This window comes from Alosa alosa, chromosome 5 (genome assembly GCF_017589495.1).
Source record: "Alosa alosa isolate M-15738 ecotype Scorff River chromosome 5, AALO_Geno_1.1, whole genome shotgun sequence".
Lineage (NCBI taxonomy): Eukaryota > Metazoa > Chordata > Actinopteri > Clupeiformes > Clupeidae > Alosa > Alosa alosa.
In genome coordinates this window covers 21600492-21626066 of record NC_063193.1, presented here as the reverse complement: position 1 = coordinate 21626066, position 25575 = coordinate 21600492, and the positions used below count along the sequence as shown (strand labels likewise).

The following is a 25575-nucleotide window of genomic DNA, read 5'->3' as shown; positions in this document are numbered from 1 at the left end:
TTGCGGTTTACATGGCGGCAGGGAAAAACACAGGGAAATGTGACCTCATATGCATACACACGTATGCTCTTACACACACACACACACACTCGCATACACATACACATACCCACACACTCATATACACATATAAATACACATACCCACACACTCACATACAGTACAGTATATACCCATTATCCACACACACACACACACACACACACACACACACATGCACAAACAACACCTCTCTTGTATACCTGAGATAAATGCAATAGCAGCAGTAACTATTTTTACTGATGATTTGCATTCTTCTGCATTTTTTGTTGTCTCTAAAAATAATGCCTACCTTCCGTGGTGGTTGTTTAGGGAGATCAGCATCTCTGTGACCAGAGGGCCCTCCTCTTGTGGCCTTGCTTTGACAACTGCATACCAACCCTGCAAAGAAAAGTGCTTTGTCTTGGCATTCACTTTGCTGGACTTTGCCTTTGTCTTGAATGCTCTGCAGGAAAAAAAAAAACAACAAAAAATCTCCACACTCAAGGTGCAGCCCTCAAGGCAACCCGGTCTCGGTGGACAAACAAAATGATTAATCAGTCTTCGAGGCAGGATCTATCCCCTAGCTGGCTAACTTTTGCTTTGGCTCACTTTTGTTATGAAGGGGGATATTTCCCCATCTCTGTGTTTATTTTTCTCCCAGTATTTTTCTAAGGAGAAGCAGTGTGTGTGAAAAAGTGCTTTTGATGGCACTTTCCGCCAAAGGTTTGTTTAAGAATAACCCCTAGGTTGTTCTACAGGCTAGCTCGTATCCCTTTGCCTACTGTTTCAGTGCACAGTGCAAAGACACATAGAAACGTGTTACAGATGATTGCTTATGCATTAAAAAATAATCAAGTTTACCGTTCCCTGTAAATTTGTTAGACTCTGTTCCAGATTGCCTTGTGCTGTACTTCAAGAAGAAAGATGAACCCATAATACTTCGCTCACATGGGATTTGTATTGGAATATGTTTCCATTGTCTTTTTTGGTGCCTGCTGCACTGACAATACTCTTGGGTTTCTGCACACAGCTAGCAGTGTAACCCTAATAATTCATGGATCACATACAATGTATTATAAGCAGATAAATGTTGATAAAAGATGTGCTTATGATGAAAGGGGAGTGTGGTTCCCACTGTATCTCACGATGATGAGTGAAAGAGAGCAGTCTGGGTTGACGTTGTTGCTACAAGCACGTCATGTCACCTGGATTAGCTGTCTGCATCAGTTGGCAGTGTTTTGCAAGTGTTGTGGCTTGTCTATTAAAGGAATTATCCGGAGTAAAATGCACTTTAGATCAATTTACGGATGATTGGGAGTACATACGTTGAGTTGACATCAAAATCATGTCATTCGGATGTGTTTTGAGAAAGTTCGATTTTACCGTTTTTAGTCAAAACTTGTTAGCGTGGAAGTGAGAAGGGCATATTATTTCGCCGCTACAAAACGCTATTTTTATACCTCTTCTACAGTTCCAAACAACATTGCACTTACGTGGCAGTGAGTAGAGGGTCCCTAAAGCCAAACCGAAGTATCCCGAGGTCTTTATGTGGTCAGATAGAGAGTCCAGAATGAATTTCATCAAGCCAGTACCTTTCCGGAAATGTTGCCATCTTTGCTGCCATCTTTGCTGCCATCTTCAGGGGAAAGTCCGTAGGAGTCGATTGCCAAGTGTGGAGTAACACGCTCTGGAAATTCACAATTTCGTCGCCGTTTAAAAAAGAAAAAAAAATAGTCCAGTCCATACAACTTCATTTCAATTTCAAAAGAAATACTGGACTATGTTTTTTTAAAAAAAAAAACGGCGACGAAATTGTGAATTTCCAGAGCGTGTTACTCCACACTTGGCAATCGACTCCTACGGAAAAGGGCTCTCATAGTTCTCCTTCCCCAGTGCTTGAGTCACGACACCTGCCAGAACATTTAACATGTGTCTGACCCTCCCCCCCGCCACACACACACACACACACACACTCCACTCCACTCCACTCCACGTCAGGTCTAATCGGCTCCAAGCTAATACGCCTCCGACAATTTAGCCCTGATGGATTTGAACAAAAGTGCCATGGCGTGATTATGCGCGGCTATATGAGAGCATAATCGTCTTCCATCCAATTAGTGGCCGATCAATGCTCTGGCGAGTTGAAGGACAGGCGTTTCTTGTGTAAATGTTTCCATTTTCCCCTCGTGTCTACTTGAGCTAAATTGCCGGCAGAACTCAACTCGCCACGTCGCTTGATGGTGGAGATGGGACAGAGATGGCTTGTTCAGTAAGGGGCTCCTATTGTAGAAGGTGGTATGTGGACTGATGACCACTCCACTGGACACCCCACACACACACACACACACACACAGTCACACACATACACACACACATAGCTCCACCAGTGGGTAGGGTGAGGTCAAATGACACCCTGGGACCCATTTCATTTCCCAGATAACACAAGTTATCCTTTGAATGCATTCCACGTGGTAGCCTACGGTTGCTGGGAGTTGGTGAATAGTGGCAAGCTGTTGCTTAGGTGGTGCCTGTGGCCTTGTTTATTTTGTATGGGTGAGACAGTGTGTGTGTGGGTATGTGTGTGTGTGTGTGTGTGTGTGTGTGTGTGTGTGTGTGTGAGAGAGAGAGACTTTGATGTGCGGCCTGACCTCTAGTTCTCTCTTTACTCCACACCACCCCCACCCCCAACTCACACACACACACACCAGTGCGATCCCTGTCAGTGTTTTTCTTGGCTGTCAGAGAGAAGGGCAGTGGTACAGAGGGTGCAACACAGTCCACAAACAGGCCTGGACCAGGCAGGGAGAATGGACCGAAGCGAAGCTGTGTTTGGACAGATCCCTGCTGTTTGGATTAGACTAGAGGACAGCCAAGAGGAAAACAACAGGGGTCGTGGTGTGGGGGGTCGCAGTCTGTGTGTGTATATGTGTGTGTGTGTCTGTGTGTGTGTGAGTGTGTGTGTGTGTGTGTGTGTGTGTGTGTGTGTGTGTGTGTGTGGCAGAGGCCCTCACAATGTTGTGCTAACAGAGTGGACACGGGAAGAGGGTGGTCAGGGGGCAGGAAATGGATGTGGTGACATCTTGTAGCGGAGATGGCGTGATCCTCATTCATGCCTCGGCATACTGAGTCTGAAATCCTTGGTGCACTGGACACGGGGGGGAAAAGCTGGACAGTGGCAGTTGTACGTGCTTGACCCTGGCTGAAGGAGAGGAGGGATTGTTAGACGAAGCCTCTGCACTGTGAGCTCTGCGCACACAGTGGGAGAACTCTATACACACACATACATACACACATACATACACACACACACACACACACACACTAGTGATGGGCAAATGAAGCTTTGGTGAACCACTAAACCACAGCAGTGTGAAGCTAGCAACACTAATGAAAAAATCCAATATGGCTGCCACATGTAGATTTTTTCAACATAAAGTCCCAACCCAAACCAGTATATGTAACCAAAAATATTGGTTTGCTAAGGACTTTTATGTTGAAAAAAAATGTATGTGTGGCTGCCATCTTTTTGCTTTTTCAGCTAGTGTCGCTAGGTTCACACTGCTGTGGTTCAGTGGTTCACCAAAGCTTCATTTGCCCATCACTAACACTAACACTCACACACACACACACACACACACACACACACACACACACACACACACACACACACACACACACACACACACACATGCACACATGCACACTTACACAAACACACACATGCACACATACACAAACACACACATGCACACATACACACACACACACACATGCACACAAAACCGCAGCTTTCCCTCGGAATGCTCCTGGACGGCAGCCCGATCAGCAATCCTCTGCTATCTGTGGTCCTCCTCTATCCCAGCATCCCTCACCGCCGAGGCAGCAGGGGAGGAGAGTGCAGAAAGGGAGATGAAATGAAGAGGCAAAGAGAAAGGAGAGAGTGGTGAATAGAGAGCGATAGAGAGGAAAAGAAGAGAGAGGATAAGAGGAGAGAGAGAGAGGGGAGAGAGAGAGAGAGAGAGAGAGAGAGAGAAGAGCTGGCAGGGGCCCAAGTTGCTGTCTTGTCTCACCGCCACTTCTCTGGCCTCTCCTTGCCCCGCTACAATCCCTCTTCTGTGTCTTCGGGGAGCCCAGTGGCGCGAGGGAGGAGAGGAGAGGGGGAGGAGAGGAGAGGGGAGGGGAGGAGAAGAGAGGGGAGGGGAGGGGACCCGGATGCAGGCCATTGTGTACACAAAGAGGGGTCCTGTCAGGCCAGCAGTCCTGGGGCCCATTCAGCCTCTCTGACAGCCTCCCCCCCCCCCCCCGACTCGAGGAGACCTCGTCCTCTCGTTTTTATCGTTCTTTTTCTCCTCCCATCCTCTTTTAAAAAGCCCTTTAACGAGGTCGAGATTTACAGGAGGAACGGGAGCCTGAGCACTGGGATGCCATTGTGATGGGCATTCCGCTGGCCTTGCTCCAGAGCCACACAACCCCACCCCCCCAAGACGCGTGAGACACTCTGGAGCACTGGCGAGCGCTGTAAAACGGAGCTCTTAATTAGCCAGGCCATGCGCCCATCTCACGACAACGGCAGCACCGTGAGAAGAGTGGCGTGGCATTCTTCTCATGAGATTCTCACTAGGTTCTGTGTGTGCATGTCAGAGCTCTGTGGTCACACCATGTTACTGTGGTACTCAATCTCAGATCAATTTCTGGTGCGGAAGCTTACAGACAGGGCGAGGGGGGGGTGGCAAGTGACATGAAGAGAATCATCTTCCCCCCTCCACAAAGGCAAAACTCCACACATTCTAACGGCATTCAACAATGGACAGTACCAAAATCAAGTGTAAATCTCCATAGGGGCATCGGATCAGTGCATGTATATGTGTGATTATGTGTGTGTGTGTGTGTGTGTGTGTGTGTGTGTGTGTGTGTGTGTTTGTGTGTGTGTGTGTGTAATGTGTGTGTGTGTGTGTGTTTGTGTGTGTGTGTGTGTGTGCATGTGTCTATCACGAAATGCGATGTGTGTGTGTGCTTTACATGTGTGCGTTTGTGTGTGCATGTGTGTGCATTACGCGCGTGCATCGCAGGTGTGCGTTTGTGTGTTTGTGTTTGTGTGTGCATGTGTGAGTTTGTGTGTGTGTGTGTTTGTGTTTGTGTGTGCATGTGTGTGTGTGCAAGCGTGTGCAAGCGTGTACGTGCGTGTGTGTGTGTGTGTGTGTGTGTGTGTGTGTGTTTGTGTGTGCAAGTGGGTACGTGTGTGCGTGTGTGTGCGTTTGTGTGTGGCAGCTGCTTCCTGGACATGCTCGACTGCCGCTTGCTTGCTGACCACCGGACGGCGGGCATAAACAGAGGTCATTAATAATGGCCTTTAACTTGTGATGGATTTAAAAGGCTCGACGGGGGCTCTCGCCGAGGGGGTCAATAGGGGTGATGGCCGGCGAGGAGCGAGGGCCGCCCATCATCGCGCTCAGCTCATTTACATTGAGCAGATGGATGCTCTCAACGCTGCAAAAGCATTAACATCCGCTGCGGCTCACCCCGGGAAACAAACTTGTGCCCTCTGAGAGAGAGAGAGCGAAAGAAAGAATGACAAAATATCTATTTCACTGGAGTCCTTGAGCTATTTTTTTTTATAAGGCATAATTAAACATACTTATGGTGGTTGAGTGAATGTGTTAAATAACTGAATCTTAGATCAAGTGGTGCGACAGCTTCCGGAGAAATATCTGATGGGTGGAGGGGGTTGTTGTGGTGTTATGGGTGGGTTAACGGATGCCATCAATGTCCTTGCTCTCTACCACAGCCACAGCTCACTGACCTGGGATCTGCTACGTCTGCACCCCTTACTTGCCTCGCCAGCTCACTCAGAAGGGTCAGACACTCGGCCTTCTCATCTCGTCTTGTCTTATGGCAGACGGCTGCTCAAGGAAAGGGAATCCGCCGGGAGGACAGAAACTCTTGGACGGGCGGCGGTCAAAACGAGAAACTGTCACCACGGCGTTCATTAGGCTAATAAGTGTCTGCTGATGGCCAAGATAGCCACTCCACTGGATTTCTGAGACAGTGGCTGTGAGGAAATCCCTCTTATAGTATTATCCTGGAGAGAACATCTTATTGCAGAAACAGAGCAAGTACTGTAGATTGTAATGAATGGGACCGCCGAGCGAGTGAAATGTCTCCATCCGGTTTCGTGTATTTTTTTAACCGCAATTTTCTAAGTGACCAGTGTACCTTTTGGGGGAAGCATTTGTTCTGTGCGGCATTCTGTAGATCAAGAAGGCTACTGGAGAAAGTGTAGTGGTTACAGAGTGAAGATGTTTTTCACGGGTGTCATTAAAGGTGTTCAGCTCAGCAGCAGCTCAACCTAAGAGGGGGTGTAGGCCTAGAGGTAATTCTGTGATCACGGTAAGGTGGACTGTGCCATGTGGTAACAGGTTTTTAAATAAAGGCATTCAGAACAGAATTGATAGTTTATCCACCTCTTATTTACCACTACACCCTGCTTAAGTTGAGCTGCCGCTGAGTGCCTCACATTGAGCAGGCAAAATATTTCTCCGGACAGGCCTGGCTTGAAAAGTGGCATAGCAACAGGAGATAGAAAGAAAATGGTCAATGCCATTCTCTGCTTATTATTGTCACAATCACACACCCCCATATCAATGAATTAGCCAGTTGTTTTTTTCTCCACTTCAGGGGCAAAAATACTAAACAACTTCCAGTCAACATCTTCAACACCAAAGCATCTTCAACACCAAAGCATCTTCAACACCAAAGCATCCTCAAGCCCAAGCTTGCCGACCAGAGGTGTAATGCACTCTAAAATAACTGCTTTAATGGAAATGTCAATCCTCTTAGCAACATACATGTAGCGTTTCATAAACCATGGAAGTGGAGACTGCTGGTCAAATTATGCCCGGTGCTTCTTTCACTCGTCTGACAATTTGCTACGAAATTTATGAAGGAACCACGGACTGAACATTTTCGCACTCAGGAGGACATACACGTTAAGTTCATCTGTTTGCATCTCTCCAGCGTGTGTTGCTGACCTAACCTACCCAACAGGGAAGTGAATAGTCTTGCTTGCCAGCCTTTCCCAGTTTGGTACTTTGCAAACCGCATATTCTGTTTTTTTGAATGTCGGCGACTGGCCACATAGAAAAAAACACATCTGTAAATGCGTTCATAAACGTGCGTGCCTGAGATGAAACCAGCAGAAATATGCGTGGAGCAACTGTCTCTTAATTAATAGGGGATTTCACTTTCCACATACATTTAAAAAAAAAAACAAGTCAATGGTTTTACAATGTTTCAGTCAAGCTTTGGTTGGTTTACAACAGAACGTATGCAAAATGTAAAGTAGCCTAATGGATTAACTTTAAATTTGCTGTGCTGCATATGGCACAATAGATGCACATAGTAAATTATATAAAGTAGGCCTATTAAAATATTTAAACAGCTTTAGTCTACCTTTGAAATAAATATAAAAGGGAATCCAGTCCAGTACACATGTCTTTGGCAAGTACACAGGTGGAGAACAGTCAGTCTCAGCCAGTAGCACAACCAGATATGTACAGCCAGCTTCAAAAGCAAGCAGCCCAGACCCTAAAATTGGGCATTTATAGCTGTGAAGGTGATTCACACAATTATTTTTCTTTCCCCAGAAAACTATACTTGGTAACCTCTGTAGACATTCAAAATGGGGTGGGTGTTAAAGTTAAAAATGAAGATTTTTTACTTTAAATAAAGTTAAAGTAAAAAAATGCATAAAACAGTTTAAAACTTTTTTGCCTTGGTATAGTCTTTTTCCATTAAGATGTCTTGAAAAGGTCTTAAAAGTCTTTACTTATGTGAAAGTCAAAAGTAGAAATGTTTCAGTAATCATTTTACAGTTGTTTAAAAAAAATAAAAAATAAAAATACAGTACTGTGTTACTGATCCCACCTTCAATTGGGTTCTGGCCACATACAGTTACCTCAACTACATCAAACAATGTCCTCCCAGACTAAGAAAAGGGTAAAATATCACCTTGTGTGTTGTGTCCACCCTTGAACTGACCCCACCTCAATGTCTCTGCATGCCTCTTCCATTGCTTGCAGAAGATGCTGGAATGTGGTTGGTAGCCATATACTTTCCAATGTCATGCTGAAAATAATTATTCGAAATGGGGAATAAAAGGGCAAGTCTAAAACTGTACATTGGTACAAAATGTAAAGGTACACAAATGAACAGGTACATAGGTACACAAATGAACAGGTACATAGGTACACAAATGAACAGGTACATACTGTAAGTGCTTACCTGAGGTCTATTCGTAGTGCTAATTCTCAGGCTGATTAGTGTTCAGTTTTCTCTGTGTTTTCAGGTATGTGTATGGTTATTAACAATTACCAGACGTGTTTTGCATTTTGAATAGATGTGTTTTCCCAATGATTACAAGAGATTGTCTAATGTAAGAAACAGTGTGTAGTGTTTCGCAATAAGTGTGTTGCAGAATTGCAAAGTAGAAAGTCTGTTTAAGGTAAGATTACACTGTTACAACAATTTTAGGTTCTAAGGCTTTGGTCTAAGCATTCATTTTTAGTGTGTAAGCAATGGGCAAAAACTGTAGTATACTGTATTCATCAACTGTTCTTATACAATTGTATTGTGGTACATTTTCACCAGACTAAGGACTAGACTACAGAGAGCAAAAACTAAATCTCAGCCCACCATTACATTACAGCCGTTTGGCTGTTAACATAATGCTGAAGCAAATCAATACCGTAACTCCTCCATTTGACTCTCACACCAAATGTAATTCTCTCTCAGTCGTTGGACTCATCCACTGCGTTCGATACGTGAAATACATTTCCCCGCCACATTGGACAGGCCAGGCAAGACTAGCCACCGGTCCGAGTGTTTATTTTGGCGTTCTTTGTTCGAGCATTAGCACGCTCCATTACAGAAGAGCCAAGGAGCGGCAAGGCCCTGGACTCTCTGTGTTTATCAGCCATTAGCGTCAGTGGTGGTGGCGGCCATGTCGTATCTGGAGGTGGCTGCAAGTCCAATGAGCCATTTAAAGAGGGTCAGCGACTTCCTCGCTCCGGGGGAATGTTAACAGGGTGCTGGAATGCGGGCAGAATGTGCGGCATGCGAGGGAAAGACCATTAAATGCCCCATTGATTGCATGTACAGCAGCAGCAGTGACAGAGAAAGCCAAAAAAAAACCGAAAGGGAGGAAGGGAGAGAGGGAGGGGGAGAGAGAGAGAGAGAAGGTTGGTGTTGGTCTCATTTTTGCAAACATTAATTCAACATACTGACACATTGAAACAGAAAATAAAAACCACACACTGGCACACAGTGACACAAACACACTCACACATACATGCACAAACACTCACTTACACACACATGCTTACACATACACAGTATCCCATATAAAACACATGCATGCACATACACACAGTCACACATACATGTACACAGACACACAAATGACTTTCATGGAGTTGTATGCATATTTACATACAGTATACTGTGTACAGTCACACACATACACACACATAGATATATTTAATTGACACATTGACATTCACACATATTTATACATATACACACCATCTATGCCGGACAGACAGACAGACACACCAACACACACAACACACACACACACCCACAGTTTGTAGTCACTCTCTGCATGTGACTAACCATCACATGCAGCAACTCACCAGTGGATGATGTGCCAGCCACACAGTCCTTTAGTTGGCCACCCAGGCTGCAACAGTCTATTGACAAATACTTTCCATTAAGGAAAGGTTAATCTTGTTTAACGGCTAGCAAGGGGAAGGCCCTCTGCAGGCTCTAACCATGACAAACGAGGGGGAGGAACCTGAGATGCCCACGTGAAAATGCTGGATGTGTGTGTGTGTGTGTGTGTGTGTGTGTGTGCACGCTCGTGCCTGTACTTTAACTGGATCAGCAGCAGCCACAAAATGGTTTGTTAAACCACAAAACTCTGAGAGCTTGCCTGCCTGACTTTCACATTTTAACAAATGTGTGTGTTTGTGAGAGAGAGAGAAAGAGATAGAGGGAGAGAGAGAAGGTTGGTGTTGGTCTCATTTGCAAACATTAATTCAACATACTGACACATTGAAACAGAAAATAAAACCACACACTGGCACACAGTGACACAAACACACTCACACATACATGCACAAACACTCACTTACACACACATGCTTACACACACAGTATCCCATATAAAACACATGCATGCACATACACACAGTCACACATACATGTACACAGACACACAAAATGACTTTCATGGGTTGTAATGCATATTTACATACAGTATACTGTGTACAGTCACAATACATACACACACATAGATATATTTAATTGACACATTGACATTCACACATTTATACATATACACACCATCTATGCTGACAGACAGACAGACACACCACCACACACACACACACACACACACCCACAGTTTGCGTGCTCTCTGCATGTGACTAACCATCACATGCAGCAACTCACCAGTGGATGATGTGCCAGCCACACAGTCCTTTAGTTGGCCACCCAGGCTGCAACAGTCTATTGACAAATACTTTCCATTAAGGAAAGGTTAATCTTGTTTAACGGCTAGCAAAGGGAAGGCCACTCTGCAGGCTCTTAACCATGACAAACGAGGGGGGAACCTGAGATGCCCATGAAAATGCTGGATGCTGTGTGTGTGTGTGTGTGTGTGTGCACGCTCGTGCCTGTACTTTAACTGGATCAGCAGCAGCCACAAAATGGTTTGTTAAACCACAAAACTCTGAGAGCTTGCCTGCCTGACTTTCACATTTTAACAAATGTGTGTGTTTGTGAGAGAGAGAGAAAGAGATAGAGGGAGAGAGAGAAAGAGAGAGGAAGGAGTATAAGAAATAGAGAGAAAAAAAGAATGAAAAGAGGTCAGGAAAGTTAGGGGACTAGTGCTACTGTGCAGGGCTCACTGGAGCGTGGACGTTGTCGGACAATATTGAATGGCCGGAGGCGTAATAAGTTTTCATATTTGGGCGACAGCGGTGTGCATTAATCAAGTGCTGTCACCTGCCAGGCCGCTGGATGGACGCTAAATCAATGGCGTGACATTGAGCTCCATATATCTGCTGGACACTGCTCAGCTCCAGCTGTTTATCCTGGATACCCCCTTGCCTCTCTCGCTCACTCCTCCTCCACATCTCTCTCTCCATCCTCACTTTTATGTGGCTAATTCTAAATTATGGTAATGATAGTCCTGTTTTCATGGAGGAGGATTGGTAATTAGTGAAAAATGTCAGCCGGGGCTTGCTGTAGTCAGGGTTAGGTTTTGGCATGTGCTCCTGTGGTTCAGCTGTTCCAGCCCTGAGGTCCTGTAAGCAGCAAAGTCAAGGGTCTGACTCCCCAGCGAGCAGACATGCTGTTAAAATGGCTCCCTGTTCACATCCTGCTTGGCTTTGCACAGAAGTGCCTGCTGGATGAATATAGGATAAGAAAATGAAGGTGTAAAAGTTTTGGGTCTCTGGGTCTGTCCATCCTTCTTCCCACTTTGTCCTCCCTCCATCTTTACCCCCCTGTACTGCCTGCTCTCATATCCCCACTGGGATCACAGCTGATCCTGTCAAATGACATTCTTGATGGCATTTGTAGGTCTCACTCCTCTGGAGAAGGTCACCTCCAGCTTGTTTGCAGTGTGCTGAAGTGGTTGAAGAAATGTGTGCATGTGCATCTTTGGGTATAGGTGTGATTATTTTTTGTATGGCCACCAGGTCACAAAAAAGTTCAAAACTAATTGTGGCAAACATATCCCCCCGCCCAAATGACTACAAAAGCACAGCCATCTCACATGCCATCCCCCTTTCCCAGTAGAGCCAGGAAAGACACTGCAACCAAATTGCTCTAGTATTCAAATGTTTATTAAAACAAATCAAGGTGCAAAGGAGATATTTTTTCCCCTGGCAATCACCAAGTCACCACAACCTAAGAGGGAAATCATAGATTAGACCAAGAAAATGTGGACTTCACAGTATAGATGCAAAATAAAGACAATGGGTCCTACCTCCTGGTTTTGGGTCCTTCACTACTGCTTAGGGGGATAGCCCTTAGCAACGCTCTTGCGCTTATTTGGTACACTGCTTAGAGCAGCTGGAGCCTTCTTAGGAGGAGCTGGAGCCTTCTTGAGGGGAACTATAGGGGGAGGAACCATTCTTTCAAAGGCTACGTCAGTCCAAGCATTTTTGCCTTGCTCGTAATGGGTAGAGAAGTGAGTCACAGTGCCAACTGGAAGCTGTCCAGTAATGAACATCTGAAAGAACTGGTCATCCCACTCTGGGTAGGGATAACTGTGACCAAAGGTCTCCAGGTCACTGGGCAGAGGGGCGCTAGCTTCCGAGACAAGGATTTCTAGGGTGCTGGGCTCAGCATTAACTGGGAGAGGTAGCAATCCACCATCATGGAACTCAGATGCCTCATTACCAGACTCCAAAACAGAAAGACGCTGAATGACTTTGCCTGGTTTGTAAGATGGTGTAGGAAATTGTTGTGGCAGCAGGAATGGAATGGGCTCCTCGAGCACATACACAGGAGCTTCGGCAACAGGACCCTCGGCAACAGGACCCGGCAGAGGCTTCTTTGGGCTTGCTTGAGGTTTGGTAAGGACAGGGGACCAAACTGCACCTTTGCTTGGCGCAGGCACATAAACTATGGGGGCAGCAGCAGACTCTACAGATGCAGAACTAGTTTGAGGCCCAAAGGCCCGAGTTCCAGCTGAGGTCACTGGAGACTCTTGGCTGGTCTGTGTGCGCCGCTCAGGGGTCTGAGGTGGACCTTGCTGCTGGTAATAAGGGGACCCGGGATAAAGCATGTAACGTGGGTCAATCATCTGGTCAGTGTCAGGCGGAGAATGCCAAGCATAAAGTCCTGAAATAAAAAGGAAGAATACTTAAGAGCACAGCTGAAAAATCATATAATAGGTTATTTTGAAACACCACACATAGGCTAAGACTTTACCTTCAATTGGATAACCACAGACATTCCAGACCATGATAGTCAAAAGCCATGCCCTGAAAAACAATCCCACATATATTTTGGTGCAAATCCTGTAGGTCAACTACTTTTTCATGTTACAGGACTGTTAAAGCCTCATAATTACATTTTGAAAGTATACTTATACAAAAGTAAAACAAAGACTTCCTTACCACAAAGCTAACATAACTCCCATGATGCCGAGACACACACCTGTTCCACCAAACAAACTGGGACAAGAGCTACAGTAGTGTGTCTTCTGAGGCCTGCTGAGGAGAATATATAGGAAGGAGCCAGCAGACCTCAGCCAATCAAACGCTTTGATCACTAATGACAAACAGCTGAAAATGATCACTTTGGCCTTCAATCATTTGTGGCCATTTATTCAATCATTTATGCACATGGTTTTCATGCAGGACTTTATTACCAGGATGTCAGCTCTCAAAAAACCCACCATATAAATGCATGGGTTTAGTTTGTAACGCCAATAGACCTTTGAAGTTTGCCTACAAAAAGGAACCAAAGCGGCCATCTTTGCCCTTTTAAGGAGATCCAGGTGTTAATTGAAGCTAACTTAAGGGGTAGCAAAGATCAAAGTGTGTCGTCTTCATGTACCGAAGATCACAGTATCCACTCCAAGTCTGAGGACAAAACTGTGTAGAGCAAATTGGCTACATTTCCGATTTCTTCGTCCCCACAAGAGTTTAACAGGTGCAATAAATCCCCATGTTATTTTCCAATGGGAAAAATACCAGATCTCCTTATATGGTCAAAGATGGTATCTAATTTGTAGGCAAACTTCAGAGGGCTATGTGGATATGGATAAAACGTGCTTTATTCTCTTTTAATAGACTTTTGTGGGCAGTTACAAAGTTCCTAGTTAAATATCTTCTATAAAAGACATACTGGACAGAGAAGCCGTACTGCATTGTCAGATGCTTTAAACTAAACTTAAATGTAAAAATAAAAATCGTTAAGTATTATTTCGAAAAGAGCATGTTCAGGATGCTACCAGCAGCCTCTGCATACACAAGAGAGAGTGTGTGTGTGAGAGAGAGAGTGTGTCAGTGTTTGCATATATGAGCCTGATTCTGTCTGTGTGTGTGTGTGAGAGAGAAGAGAGAGTCATGCATGCTGTTGTCACCTGGCCCAGTGGCGTAGTGCTGCTGTCACCTCCTCTGTCCCCTCCTCTGGCCCATGCTGTCACCTCCTGTTCGGGCATTAGGGACATGCCAACGAGTCTGGTGCTGGTGGCTCTTACACTCAGCACTCCCTTTCTCCTGAAAACAACGGGAATGAGAGGGAGAGAGAACGAGAAAGAGAACAAGAGGGTGAGAAAGAGAGAGAGAGATAAATAGACAGCAGGTAAAGGAGATATGGAGAAGCAGTGTTTCCTCCATAGCAGCAGAGCATGCTTTCTTAAATAATTCTTAAATTTCTGATAATGAAAATGCTCGTAATTTTCCCAGGTTTGTATTAACCTTGGGCAAACAGGGCTGTGGTGAAGCATCCTATGGAGCCCATCGTCTGTCCTGGCACTTAGGATGACAACATGCCATCATGCTTGAGTGGACTCTCCATTTCTGGAGCAATGATCTCATTGCGTTTGTTTAACATGGCTTGTTTCATTCTTGTTAGGAAGAGATAATGACAATGCGTTTTCGTCGAGCAAGCAAGCCTCGCTTGGAAGTACGCACCCGGCAGCTAGAAAAGCGCACGTTGATTGGCATCCGCCGTGCGAGGCTTGTGTAAACATGAGCACAGGAGAATGGATCCACCCTCAGACACCTCTGCCTCCTTACATACTGTACCTCTCTCCCCACACCCTTGTTCGCATGCATGGTTGCATGATTCAGTCACAGGGAGAGACGAACAGGCTCTTTGCATCTGTGCCTCTGGTGTGTGTGTGTGTGTACACATGTGTGTGTGTGTGTTTGTGTGTGTACACATGTGTGTGTGTGTGTGTGTTTGTTTGTGTGTGTGTGTGTACACATGTGTGTGTGTGTGTGTGTGTGTGTGTGTGTGTGTGTGTGTGTGTGTGTTGGCGCTAATCTGTTCATTCTCTCCTACTTTCTATTGAAAGCTGTTGCTCCCCCCTGTGAGTCTGCCTCCATGATTGTGCCGTCGGCACTGCGCTAGAGAATCTGTGCCACTTTGAAAGACACTTTCACTACAGACGCAGCCTAAAAGCAACTGACAAGCAGACTGGATGTAAAGATATTTATTGTTTCAACAAGGCCTCCATGTAACAGTAAACCATGATGTTGCCATGTGTGGAGATGTTAGTGAGTTAGCAACCTAAGCCCGAGCCCAATAACTACAAGCTCAGATTTTAATCAAGAATTGCAGGCCCCTGGGAGCCATCATCCAAGTTGTTTGAACACTCTGTTTACATCACACACAAATTATTTATCCCGTCCTTTGTTGTGAGGTGGTTACAAAAACTGCAAAACATGAGTGTTGATTTAGCCCAGGCTCATTGCAGACAGTGAGTATTCCCCATGAGAGCGCAGCTTGCACGTGCCTCCTTTTGGCACACTGAACCCTCACTTCTCCACCACCCTCCTTGAGAACTCTCCAGTGTGTTCCTGCGACTGTTATCGTGCTCTGCCGCATGAATGAGAACATCCCCTTGTGTTCGTGCCCCCCCTTGTAGTAGCTCAATAATTAATCGCGGCCTCATGCATGTGGTCGTGTGCGAGGCATGTTATTTCAACCGTGAGCACATCTGGCTATGTGAAATGTGTAACTGTTGAACCTATTCCTAGTACAAATAGCAGAATGTTATTTGTACTAGGATGATGATGAAAAAAAAAAAAACTGCATACATTAGACGTTTGATTATCTTTTCTGCAGCAGCAAAATTATTTGGAGATTAGTCTCCCGGGATGATTCAGTGTTATTTTATTTTAGCCAGGGAAGATGTGTCAATTTTTTTTCAATAGGCTAACCACAAAACAAAACAACCTGGCAGAGGTGGCCTTTATAGTAACTTAACTAAACTAGTTCTAGCCACTTAAAAATCTCAAAATAGTTATACTAATATATCCTATAACCTATAACATTAGGAACCTAAACAAGTGGATGTATAGCAAAAATATGATATGGAGCCAAGCACCAGGTCACATTTCCAGGTGTTCCATTGGTAGCCCCATGTGTTATAGTAGAAATGTTCTGGGATGTGCTTCTGTCCAGTTGGTGTCAGCTGCCTGGGAACCGGTATATAACACTTTTTCTGATGAAATTGCTAACACTGTTGGCTTCCACCCTGCAAATGCGCGGAAGTGTTGTTTGGGTTCTTAATGTGTGGTGTAGCTGGCGTTGGCATGTGTTTGTGTGAGGGTGTATGAGGGTGTTGGGTTATGTCTGCAGGGCAGGAAGAGGTTAGCGGTTAGTGTGTCTGTGTGATGTCCTGTCGCGGCGCGTTGTCTTCGGCACCTCCACCGTCAGTGCGACAGGAGCCTGGGGGTCTTTGGGGGAGTGCACCAGCAGAAAGATGTCGGGCGATGCGGGGAAGAGTGTCCTCTCAGGAGTTGCCGCTGATATCTGGCTGCGTCAACAGCTGGGCCAGGCTCTGCACACTGCCCACCTCCTCCTCCTTCCATTACCCCCCCCCCTCCTTCACACACACACACACCTTCATCATCCACACAAGCACTGATGTTTCTATCCATCTCTCAGCCCCCCCACAGACTGCTCCAGAGCTCAGCTGGCTGCAGTATGGCCAAACATCTATTTCTGGGGACGTTTTTTTTATGATGTAAGGGAGCATGGTCATACTTCTATTTTAGAAAGATTGCAGTGAATTTATTGTGCAGTCTATGCTGTGAGCTCCAGACCTGCCTGAGTCTGAGGCTGTGACAGTACCAAGGTCGCGGATTCAGGAGTAGGAAAGGAGTAGGCCTACTCTATTTACAAACTACACTGGAGATTCACTTGGTTCTAGATCATGAAGCAGTGCACTGAGTGATGAGTGAGTGAGTTGATGAGTGATGGTTATGCAGCTATTGCCACATTAAGATAATGGAGCATATTGAGGAGGGGAAGTGAATACATACATCTTGCACATACGTCTTATGCTTTCAAACAGAAAGATAAAATCAATTCTGATACATTTTTATATTTGCAGATATCCAAAGAAATGAGCTAAATCTATATTTTTTATATTTTAAACATAAGGAATACTGATGAAATAGCTCACTTTTCTGATGCTCTCCGGTAAAGAAAAAAACAGCTTTGAAAGCTCCTGGCCCATATCTGCTACAGAGGGCTAGGGATGAGATTCATCAGCATTTAGAAGGTAATTGAACTGCTGAAGCCCCGTTTTGTCTGGCGAGGCGCTGCTAACTATTGTGATTGATAGGTGGTGAATTACTGTTCTCCTTCAACAAGTGCTACCCATCTCACTCCTCTTATCGGGGCCTCTTTAAAAGAGTCTGAGGCACTACCGGCTCCCTGAGGCATTCCGGCTGATGCGTGTGACTGCCTCGCGCCGCCTCGCCTGAGGGAGTGCACCAGAGAACGAGAGAAAGAAAGAGAGTGGGAGATAGACGGAGAGAATGAGAGAGAGAGAATGGGGTTCGGGGGCTCTGCTAAAGAGCAGCATATGCCATTTCACAGTGTCCTTCACTGCTGCTCCTAATGGAGACTATTATCACGAGCGGACCTGCTGCTAATACCACACGACCCCTGTTAGCTGGTAAAGGCACAGGCTAGAATTGTCAAGGACATGAGATTTGCTTCCTTTTTAAATACACTCACCAGTAGTTACTTACATACCCTCCCTGCACATGCACAGTGAGTCCCTTTAAATGCAAATCTTCTGAACAAATGCATGGAACTATAGCTGCAGTATACTTAAGCAATAAGCCCCGAGAGGCCTTAGGTTACGCTGATTCTACAACAGCTAAGGGGCGTTGTTAGGCACGACACACTAGCGGCTGTTGTATCACCATCAGCGTAACCTACGGACTCGAATGGCTTATTGCTTTTCTAAAACTGTTACTACAAATACCTGGCAAAGTTTCATAAAGTAAAGGTACAGCAACTAGAAATATAACGAGTTATTCCTAGATAATCATTCTTCCGCCAAGAAATATATTGCCTCTATCTGAATGGTTGCCAAGCAATATTGAGACGCAGCTACTTTAACTTTTGTATCAAATTGTGGTAGCGCAGTAATATAGAACGGAATGCGGTCAAGGTGTATGTTTGTGCTGGATTTTACAAGGCATCGAACGTAATTCAGCCAATCACAATCGAGGACCGGAACTATCAGTTTTAGAATTAAGGATCTACTCTCCACAGTCCACCCATGCAGCACAATGTGCACAGTCTGTATGCTGATGTGGAGCAGTGGCTGTTCCTCAGGCTGTCGTATCAGTCAGGAGGACTGCTTCTGTACTGGCTAGTCTTAGGCCTCTGTTCTGTCTGCTGCTGCCAGCGTGTGTGCCAGCGTCGGTCAGCCTAACAGGACAGCATGAGTTGTGATATCAGTGACTGGACCCCCCCCAGGCTGCGCTAGTATTTTTTATCACTGACTTTGCACAAAAGACACACAGTCATAACAGAGGGCCCTGGGTGGGGGTAGAATGGAGGGTGTGTGTGTGTGTGTATGTGTGTGTGTGTGTGTGTGTGTGTGTGTGTGTGAGGCAGGGGGTGATGAAGGGCCTGCCGAGATGTCACGAGTCATTTTTCACTTGACCCCTTCAAGTGCCGCTGGAGTTGCCGCTCGTCCTCTGCCACCTCTCTCTCTTGTCTTGGCCCCCGCGTCTGCTGCTGTGGATGCCTCTGCTGTGAGTTTCTCCAAACTGGGAGTGGAAATTCTCTCTTTTTGGGGGGGGGCTGAGGTAGAGCCGGTGGTGTGCGGAGGCTCGCTTTGTGTTGTTGACGGGGAGTTGTGTCTTTTTTTTCTGCCCGGCTCCTGACCGCTGAATTGCCTAAGCTCCCTGTGCGGTGGGAGCCAGCCTCCTGTAACAGCAGGACATGGTCTGTCTTAAATTGCTTTTTCACACCCCTCTGACCACTGGAAGGCCATGCCCTGTTTCAATGTGTGAATGTGTGTGTGTGTGTGTGTGTATGCATGTGTTTTTGTGTGTGCTTAAGCATGTGTGTGTGAGTGTATGTGCATATGCACTTTTTTGCTTTTTTGTGTGTTTGTGTGTGTGTGTGTCCCTGGCAATCCTCTTGACACGCGTAGCTATTTTCACATGTGGGCTGTTACTGCACATTCAGGGTCAGAACTTGAAGATTATGCAAACCCAGTGCAACTTCCCCAGTAATGCACATTGACATTATGCCCTGCCCCAGCAGAGGTATTGATGAAGCACATTGATATTTGCTGATGCTCTTTAGATGTTATGCTCACGGCCACAGTCATATTCACTCACTCTCTCCCACCAAAGTGTGAGGTCAGCACTTTCAGAGGATTGTAACTGATAGTCATTGTTTGTGGTTTTTGGAGGCTGGCACGCAAAAATCCTTGTTCCTGAAAACCTGTATTTTTTATCATTATGGTTCAGAAGCAATTGGTCAAAGATGTACCGGTATGTTTTTTTTACAGTGATATCCATTAAGGCTATGAGTCTGGCAATCCATCCAATGGAACTCAAGATATTCCAAATACACATCTCTGGTCTTTCTTAAAATACTCTCTGTTTCAATGCAGCTTAACAATAGGTTATAAGACCATCTTTTTTGGATGGCTATATAGTGATTTTCTGAGGGATGTTTGATATTCACGTGTTGCCGTCGAGGCCGGCGCAGCTTCCTCTAAAAGCGCTTCCAACAATAGCGGCGCGGGCCGAAGCAAAAAGGGACTCCAGACTTGGCAGGCCTTGCGGTCGTGGGCGTAAAGTCCTAATGATGCCAGCCACCCTCCTTGATGGATGTCCTTAAGTGTGTTTGCACAGCAAAATTTAATCGATTCCTAAATGTTAAATTGGGCTCTGGATCAATGTGCTTAAGATTTGGTCGATCAAAGGCATCAAAGCACCACGCGCCGTGAGACCTCCAGGTTATCATAGACATTTTTCCACTCTCTCTCTCTCTCTCTCTCTCTCTCTCTCTCTCTCTATCTCTCTTTCTCTCTTCCACTGTCTCTAGTTTCCTCCCCCTCCTCTCTTTCTTCTCTCCGCTGTCTTTTTTAGACGAGTGTGGTGAACAGAAGCGGCCAGGGCGACTTGGCTCTGTCTACCGTGCCTACATCTGGTCAACCCCCCCCCCCCCCCCCACACACACACACCCCAACCCCCCTCCCCCCACCCCCCCCACCCGACAGGATTCTATGACTAGCTGCCAGAGAAGCCATGCCAGGCTAGCCAGCTCATGCCAGGTTCAGGACAGTCACATAGACAGTGCCAGGCTGCCAAGGTTGCTCCTTTGTATCTTAGCCGACTACCTTTTTTTTCAGTTGTTGTTGTTGTTAGCATCAACACATCTATTGAAAGAAGCCCAGGTAGAAGGAACACCTTGCTCAGTTGAAGTGTGTTGATATTGAGCACCTGATAGTTCCTGAGGTTCTATGATCATCTTTGGCCTTGGTCTTTGGGCTGAGGCCCTGAGTTGCAGGCCGACTTCTGTATCCATGCAGGTGACCCTGACCCATCTCCATGCATATTTATCTGTTTGCCTGACATTTCATTATCATTTGAATGCCATGTCTGTAAAGCTGTGATAAAGCCTCCATGTCCATATCTATTGGTGGAGCATCTCCAGTTGACAGCTATCATTTTGACCACCCAGACCTTGGCATTTTATGCACCCTAAGTCTGTGACTGCATAATATGTTGATAAATGTATCATTTATATCCTTTCTGTATGTACTATATGTATGGGGATTGCATCATATTGTGTTTGAGTCATGTCTCACTATGACAATCACATAGAGCTGAGCTGAAGTGAATAAATGGGCTAATCACTTTGCTCCCAAGTGTGTATGGGTGTCTCTGTGTTTGTGTTATGTATGTGTGTGTGTGTGTGTGTGATAGAGAGACGCACACACACAGAGAGAGAGAGAGGGAGAGAGAAAGAGAGAGAGAGAGATAGATACTGTACACTACTTATTACATGCTACTTAGCTAACAGGACATGCAGTTTAGCCAGATCGATTCTCATTAAATTGAGGTCTGGGGAATAAAGCTAAATTGTCATTTCCTGTGGTGACAACATCCCTTAACTCTCTCACCATATCGATATAGCACCAAAGATGTCACAGCACTGTTCTTTGATATATGCAACATTAACTGATTCACACATGCACAGGATAAAGTGGACTAATTAAATGGAGATATAAAAGAACAATTTAATATACACAACAGGTTAAAAGAAATGAAGTGAAATGAAATAGCTAAAACATTTAAATTATGCTATCAAAAGTAACTTGTTCATTGCTGCAGTTAATAAAAAAAAACCATGTTTAAAAAATTAACGTTGAATAATGGGCGGGCAGTGATTGAGCCTTATTCACTTTCAGAGGCTGTAGTAAGTTCAGTTCTACAACTAGGATCAAGTCCATGATATCAAAATAAGCTAGACGACATAATGCACCCATTGATATCATTAGCATGCTAGCTAGAGGGAAAGAGAGCTAAAGAACGCTCCAAATCTATCCAACGTTATTGCAGGGGAAAAATTGGCAATCATTTTCAAAACAGGCATTTGAATTCTTTCTCTGTCTGTCTCTCCCTCTCTTGCTTTCTCTCTCTCCTTCTTTCTCTCTTTCTATTCCATGTGAATGCTGTTTGTTTACCTCTCTCCCTCTGTGTCTTTTATATCTGGACTATATATGGGCTATTGCGGAACTTGTTGACATTCCAACTGTTACCTAATTCACTGGTCTGGGGTTTGTTATAGTGCATAAGAAATATGCCTTTCAAGCTACCCAGTTGCCTTGTTCTGGGTAGAATATGTGTTTAAAATGAAAAAGATTCAAATTAGCATTTTAATTCTTTGATGATATTACATTAACTTCATGATATTACATTTCAATATCCATTATTAAAAGCTTGATTTTAAAGAATTGATTAATCACCGCAAAATTGTGTGATTCATTTATTTTCTCATCGTTTGACAGCCCTTATTTAAATACAACCCTCACAAAGGCATACATTCATTAGTAGAACATTAAGTGAGTGCCTAATGGCAAAGGAAATATGAACATAAAAACATTAAGAAAGAACAAAGAAAGGCCTCAGGGAAGGTGGGGCTACATTTTCCCTGATAGTTTGACAGAAGTGTCACTTAAGTGGAAGATAATGGAAGAAGTGAAGAAGTGGCCTGTTCCCTTTTAATTCAGTCCAATTAAAGATTGGTGGAAAGCTGCCTAACAATAGGTGGCATTGGCCGAGGGAGTGTGTGCAGGTAACTGGTGGGGTCATTTTGACAGATTGCCATGAGAAAACAGCCGCTCCCTCCATTACCGACGGGGTCAGAGGTCACCTGCTACACCCCGGCACAGGAAATGGGGCCCATCCCTCAGCAGGGGGGTCAGGGGCGATTAACCTGACGTGTCCATCCCTGGGCCGGTGCGGAGGGACTGGCGAGCGGGCAGAGGTTGGCATGGACATGGCGCGGGGAGGTAATGCCCAGGGAGTGGGCAGCTGGAGTCTCTGTCTCTGTTTCTGATGTCATGGTCAAAGGTGGGCAGGGAAACTGGTTGTGGTAGTGGAGTTAGTGTGTGTGTGTGTGTGTGTGTGTGTGTGTATGTGTGTGTGCTTGTCGGCCCTGAGCAAAGGGGTTAATGATACTTTTGAGAATGATGTTGTCTGCTACAAGTGTATGTACAGAAGTTGTGTGTGTGTTTGGGTGTAGGGGTTAATGAGACCTGCGGGAGCCATGCTGTGGTCTGTTAGGTGTGTGGTACATGTACAGTGTAAGTGTCAATGAGAGAGAGAGAGAGTGTGTGTGTGTGTGTGTGTGTTTGTGTGTGTGTGTGTGTGTAACAGAGTAACTAAAAAAGAGGTTTTCTATCGTTTTTGTGTGTGTGTTTGTTTGTGTGTGTGTGTGTGTGTGTGTGTGTGTGTTTTTGTAACAGAGTAACTTAGAGAGAGGTTTCAAACATTTCTGTGTGTGTGTGTGTGTGTGCGTGTGTGTGTGTGTGTGCGTGTGCATGCGTGTGTGCATATGTGCATGTCTGTGTGTGTGTGTGTGTGTGTGTGTGTGTGTGTGTGTGTGTGTGTGTGCGCGGTGTGTCCAGGGCCTCGGCAGTGAGCAGACGCTCACATAAGGCCGTTAATCATAACCCCAGGGCCCCTGAGAGTGCGCTGGAATGCTGGAAGGGTTGATGCAGCTTTGAACTTGGTACTTGGTGCAAGGTCATTTGTGCTTTTTTTTTTCCTTTTTATTTTTTTGGACAAACTGAGATCCAGACAGATGCTGAGGATGAGAGGAGCCAGAAGGACAAAAGCCAGGGAACCCATGAGACTGAAAGAGAGAGAGAGGGAGGGAGAGAGGGAGAGAGAGAGGGAGGGAGAGAGGGAGGGAGGAAAGGAGAAAATCCTCGGCACTAGACGCTCATCAATCCAAATTAGCAGGATCAGAGTATCAAATGTGGCTCCCTTGATTTTTACAGTAGATGGATTCATTGCTTAAACCCCCGGGTCAGCATAGGAGTAGATGGATGATGTGCGTGTTCTTCAGATAGATAGATTTCCATCACACAGCCTGTATGACTACCGGTCTGACTGTGAAGAGGTTTTATTTTGCAGATCTCACAGACATCTTGGTGAATAGAGTGCTTTGCCTCAGCCTTAACCTGCATGAAACACACACCGACAGTTCTTTTGAAACTGAACGTTTTCACTTCCACCTCATCTTTGAGAGGGGAGAGTATGTCGATGTGGGAGCTCACCTTAAACCTCATTGTTTCGGTGCAGAAAAACCTTGGGTTGGGCAGCTGAAACAAATCAGATGCTGGATGTGATATTTTTTTTTTTTTTGTGGCCAGAATTATGGCCCTTTCGCGCAGCCCTGAACGCTCAATAAAGAACTGGCCTTTTGTCACAGATTGATGTGCCAGCCCGCCCCGCTTCACCAATCATCGCCGTTTGCTGTTTATTTTATTACACGTCCACCCCCCCCCTCTGGCCACCAGACAGGGGGAGGCGGCGAGGGGGGGAAGAGGGTTTAGCAAAAGATGCTTGTTTATTTATTTGATACTATTCCACGGCCATCCGCGGAGCCTGCTGGGGTTTTAGTGTAATTGGTTCGTTGTGTGGCGCGCCAGGCGCTAAATGAAACACGACGACTGGGACTCCAAAGGCTTCCTCATCGACGTCGTCCTCCTCATCCTCACAGTGGGGTGTTTTTTCCTTGGTAGACCCTTTGGTGGCAGGAAAAGCCTCTCATGACCACACCTAGGGGTTTCCACTCTTTTGGGTAAAGGGTGGGGAGATGTGATTGTGTGTGTGTGTGTGTGTTTGTGTGTGTGTATTGTGTGTGTGTGTGGTGTTGGAGGCATAGCTGATGGGGTCCCAGGTGTGTGTGTGGGGGGTGGTTATTACACATTTTACGACTCACATCAGGGAACACAGCACCTCCACGAATCTTCATTATATTTTCACACATTCACACAGCCAGACGCCACCTCCCCAAACTCGCCGAGATTGGGAAACCCAGCCACCGAGGCTTCTCTGCCACACAAGGCGTCTCAAGAACGCTGGCGAGACGTCTAGCAGGCTCTCTGGCCTGGTTTTGTGGTCTACAGAAAGGCGGACAGCAAATCCCCCCCCTCCCCCCCCCCCCCTCCCCTTCCTTCCCCTGCCTCCAAAGGTAAAAGTTTGTACTTTTTAGAGGGCATTCTGTCTTGGGCAGAAGCCATTTGTGCCCTGAATTGGTTCAGCTGACAGTTGAGTTGTGTGTATAATCACCCCCAGTAATGGTCCCATTGGCTCCCAATGCTGCAGCAGGGCCTCTGATGTGCACTAGCAGAACAGGTGGCCGGCAGGGTGTCATAGACGGAACATGCGGCCACTGTGTTTCGTCAGCTGCTTTCACTTAGCATGCTAGGGGTATGAATTAACCTCCTGTGCCACGACCCTGATGTGTAGAAGCATCTGTGGAGAGGGCCTGTTTTGAGTCGCAGCCAGTGGAGATGGACACTGGCATAGGGCGGTGTGGGAGTGTGATGGGTGTCAGCAGGCAAAATGACTGTTTGACCTGGAATTTGAATGGTGGGTTTTGCATGGGGGCTTCTGTATATGATGTGTTTGTGTATGTTTGTGTGGATATTCTTTCTCCTGGTTATACAACAGCAAACAGAATGTGTGTGTGTGTGTGTGTGTGTGTGTGTGGGTGGGTGTATGTGTATAATGCCTGTGTAATGATTGTGTATCACGTATGTTTGGTTGTGTGTGTATGTATGTGTGTCTGTTTGTGTGTGTGTGTGTGTGTGTGTGTGTGTGTGTGTGTGTGTGTGTGTGTGCACCCGTGCATGTGTGTGTGTGTGTGTGTGCCCGTGCATGTGTGTGCGCAAGCCTCATGATGGAAGGAGCTCATGTGTGAGCTAATAACTGGCATCTCCATCACCCCCAGCGCCCC

At 45.7% G+C, this 25575-nt stretch overlaps 1 protein-coding gene and 1 long non-coding RNA gene across 3 annotated transcripts in view; one reads left to right on the top strand and one right to left on the bottom strand.

Annotated features, from left to right (window-relative positions):
- si:dkey-215k6.1 (transmembrane protein 132C) overlaps positions 1-25575 on the top strand; it is a 187859-nt gene that overhangs the window by 39241 nt on the left and 123043 nt on the right. The window lies entirely within an intron of this gene.
- LOC125295039 lies at positions 11909-12165 on the bottom strand. Its single transcript, XR_007193622.1, has 2 exons — positions 12074-12165; positions 11909-11994 (listed from the first exon to the last, which is right to left on the bottom strand). It is a non-coding gene; the product is annotated as an uncharacterized LOC125295039 (long non-coding RNA).